Source organism: Cibotium barometz, chromosome 32 (assembly GCF_041138505.1).
Source record: "Cibotium barometz isolate CiBa-2024 chromosome 32, ASM4113850v1, whole genome shotgun sequence".
Lineage (NCBI taxonomy): Eukaryota > Viridiplantae > Streptophyta > Polypodiopsida > Cyatheales > Cibotiaceae > Cibotium > Cibotium barometz.
The window spans coordinates 50,785,675-50,790,080 of NC_141077.1; the positions used below are offsets into that span (position 1 = coordinate 50,785,675).

General features: G+C 35.3%; 1 long non-coding RNA gene across 1 annotated transcript; it reads right to left on the reverse strand.

Moving 5' to 3' along the window:
- Window positions 1-254: 254 nt before the first annotated feature.
- On the reverse strand, window positions 255-1,857 carry LOC147620310 (uncharacterized). Its single transcript, XR_015261803.1, has 2 exons — window positions 1,590-1,857; window positions 255-1,475 (listed from the first exon to the last, which is right to left on the reverse strand). It is a non-coding gene; the product is annotated as an uncharacterized LOC147620310 (long non-coding RNA).
- Between the last annotated feature and the right edge of the window lie 2,549 nt (window positions 1,858-4,406).

Here is a 4,406-nt window from a genome sequence, read left to right on the forward strand (position 1 = left end):
ATATTTAATATATATATATATATACATACATACATACATACATATTTTCTTCTAGAGGTTGTTTCTATGGAAGAGATTGAAACCTTGTGGGTGGATTGTGAGTCTTGCATACCAATGGCTTGGACAACATGTGCCTCAATGATTTTAGCATGGTGGTTGTTGTCATCTACGACTATGCTCCAAGCAAGGGTTGCATGGAAGAGAAGATGGAAGAGGATAGCACGCTTTGGTGCTCATGCACTTAATTTGTAATCACACATTTTCTTGCATTAAAATAAGTGTGATCCACATGAATATTGCACGTCCTAGTGATACATATTTTATTTCCATGTTTTGCATTGGGATTAGACATTGGCCATACAGGCTAAGACCTTCTCGTAAAAATATTTCATTTGTGCTCGCATTTTTGGGGTCCTCGACACTGCCTTAGAGACTCAAGAAGCTCATGGTAAGACCACCCGTTGCATGACATAATGTCACATCAGTGTGTAAGAAAAAGAACCAAAGGCACAATGAAGAGGGAAATATCAAAATGAAAAAGAAGAAAAGAATTCAATAAGAAAAAGCGAAAGAGATGCAGAAAAGAACGAAGCAACAAAGAAGCTACCAATCACTACCCATTTTTTAAACAAAAAAATTCTTGTAAGAAAATCCTACTTCCTACAAAAAGTGCTTGTATCTAGCCTCTAGGACTGATGCTATACCCAAGGTGGGGTCTCTAGCATTAACAAGGTGGTGATAAATGGGGAAAGGCATGTAAATGAGTGGTATAGAGGACTTCACTAAAAACCTTTTATTCCTTGAGAGAGAGGAGGCTAGTTACAAAGGTGGGATCTCTACAATTAATGATGGGGTAATGAATGGGAGGTATTTAGGAATTCATAGGTTGTAAAACCTTTTTGTCCCCTTGGTGGGAGGGGGCATCAGTTTACAAAGGTGAGCTACATGCCATTAATGATGACCCTCTTTCCACATGCACAATGATGCATGCCTTTGTGAGCTAGTCACACGTCAGCAATGGAGAGAGCACCTAAGTATTAGGCCTCTAAACCAGATACTAACTTGTACATGTAGTAGCTACCGGATCCATATCATCCCACACCTATCAACAACCGCTAAGGCGTTTAAATGGTAGCCCAAAGTCCACCTTTAGTGCTAAAGTAGATTTAAACCCATAGATTGTTTTCTTAATGTTAATTACATGTGCATACCCAAGCACTTCTTATATAATCCCTAGACAACTTATGTAGGACGACCTAGAAGTTATTATTATATGTTTTTTTATTGAACTATTGCTTAAATCTTCTTTGAAGATAACTTCTACTCATGCAGCACTTTGCATGACCAAGTAATATGCGGCCAAGGCTAATCTTGCTTGATTGTAAACGAAGATAAGTTTTAAACTTCTAAGCGTAAGCAGCCGTTGAAAGGAGATCAGAATTCCCGGGGGTGCAAGCCGTCAGCTTCGCTATGCTCTGCAACATTTATTTTGGCAAGAGGAATTTTCAGTGCATGAAAACTAGCTAAGCCGGCCACCTTAGAAATCGAGCATGCAAAACAATTTCAGGGTGTTCGTGAGATCGTCTTACCTGGCGTGAGAAGGCCTGCATGGACCTTCTCGAGAGTGGCGAGCTGCATCAACTGAGCAGAAAGCTCGCGCAAGCGGCCATTCACACGCTCTCTCGCGTGGGAGAGAAGGGCTTGGGCATCTCGAAGAAGAGAAAGCAAGACGGCCTTCTTAACACGATTGCTCTTCCTGCGAAGGGGTAACAGAGAGAAGGAAGTGGGCTTCTTGGCATAGTGTGAGAAGTATGTGCAAGTGCTCTCTTCCTTCCCCTGCGTCGCCATTGAATGAAGAGTCGTCCACTTCAAAGCACACTGCCAACTATACCCACATGAAGGATCATTTTTAAACACAACACGAGGTGGGGCATAGTGCGTAGTAGTACACCATTGACTTTCCCTTCATCCCATTTACAACGTGCACAACACTGCTCCAAAAAAAATATTTGTTTCAACGCTTAAAATTAAAGGCAATGCGTAGGTTTAACCTAACCAGGATTCAGACTTGAAAATCACTAGAAACCCTACATTTGTAGGGATTTATAAAATGTGCAAATTTTAACCCTCAAAATTAGAGGCAAATTTTGGCCGAGAAAATTACACTACGAACCAGGTTATATGACCATTGGTACTCGAATAAACACTCGTGACCTCAACCCCTTATAAAGAGCTTTTAAAAAATAAAGTTAGCAAGTTGACCATACCTATGGAGTTATAAACTTACAAGTAGAGAGGATGGATCATTGATTTGTAATAACGTAATACACTCATATAGTGATATACTAAATTGTAAGTGGAGGATAAAGCATATAGTGACATAGTGTCAAAAACAAACACTTTTTCTAACTAGTGAGAAAAAGAATGGCCTTCAAGCTCAATCGATTTTTATTGAAAGTACGGAAAAAAGAAAATGGAGAATTCTATATTGGTAAGTGCTGACCTTGGATGGAGGCCCAAAGCATAATGCATACATGTTAGATGCATGATTTTACATAGAGTCCCCTAATGCCTATTTGTTATTATACCAAATCTAGATACACAAGCTTACAATTTGTGCCTATTTGTTATTATACCAAATCTAGATACACAAGCTTACACTTTGTGCATTTGATACAATGTTTTATTAACATAATTTGTTTTTTAAATTGAATCAATTTTCAATCTTACTTGTACATGCTTTGATGTTGTGTTTGTGTGCTAGTTCAATACTCAAATTCAACAATTTCAATGATTTTCAAATAATGGCCGAATTTTATGCTTGCCCTTATTATTCAAAAAATTTATTTGTTCACATGTAATCATTTATTTTGTATTCTTTATTTTTAGCCTTAATTTTGGTATAAAGGACTTGCACACACACACACACACACACACACACATCTTTTTTATCATGTTTTTATTCTTCTTGGCCCTCTTGATTTGAGAAAAATCTAAAATAATAAGATGGAAACTCAACTCAAGTAGTTTTGACTTGGGAAGGAGATAATTTCTTTATTAACTATAAATGTAAGTAATGTAATTAACATGTGCTTGTAAATGTAAGCAATTGACATGTGCTTGTATTGATTATAAATGTAAGTAATTGACATGTGCTTGAGGTAGCCTTACATTTGTCAATTTACTGATGAAGTTTTCTTTTCTAAGAGTTTGATATGTTCGTAACATTCTTAGCATTTAACACATTTAAGTGAAGTATTTAGAACTTTTCTAAGAAATTGACATGTGATAACATTACTTTGAATTTGTCAAAATTATGGAGATTTTAACTTTTATTGGAGAGTTGGAATGCCTTTATAGTGGCGATTTTCTAGTCAAATGCTAAAGTTTTACAAAGGATTTGGCACGTACTTGAGCAGAATTTGTATTCTTTAAATCTTGGGAATAAATTAAAGATTTTATTAAAAAAAGTACATATGTTGAAGTATGATAATATTCTTTTTGTATCATTATATTCACATATTTTTATTTTACAAAAAAGCATACAATACCTAGTGAAATCAATCCTTACCTAATTAGAAATAAATAAACTTACTAATTTAAGCTTTAATAACATCTTTTAATCATACTTATCTATTGTGGCTTTATTTGTGTAAGGTGATGAAGGAAAGCTTGTCTTACAAAAGGAAGAAGAAGAATATTTAATTGTATAAGTTGATATTATATTGAGACATTGACCCATAATCATGGTATTAATATGTGTAGAGAATTTTTGATTTTTTTGATAATCATGTAAAAACTTAATTAGATGAAAAGATTTATGCTAATCTTTTTATGTGGGTGGGAACTTTGTTAATAATAAACAAATCAACATACACATTGTAAAGGGGGATGCCAAATGTTTTGAGCAAAAAACTTCCAAGTGCTTAACATAGGGTATAAAATTTAACTCCTAAAATTGAACTCCTAAAACTCATAACCACTTCAAATTGTGTACAAGGCTTATAAATAGTTTTTCAAAGAAGCACTATATCATAATCAAATAATCCTATACCTATTTTAAAAACATATACCCTACACACAATTGAGTAATACTAAGTCACTTTAAAAGTTAAAGTATTTAGGAAACATAATCTTCTCCTTTCCTTGTGGGACCACACATAACTACATTACTGAAATGATCTATCAACCATATAATAAGTCTCTTCCTTTTACGAAGGGGTAAGAAAGGAAGGAAGTGGGCTTCTTGGCATAGTGTGAGAAGTGCATGTGAGTGTTCTCTTCCTCCCCCTCCTTCTTACGCATCCCCATTGAATGAAGATTCCACTCTCCCATGCTATTCGAAGAACAATAATGTAACCCACATAAAGGATCATTTTAAACACAACATGAGGTGGGGCATAGTA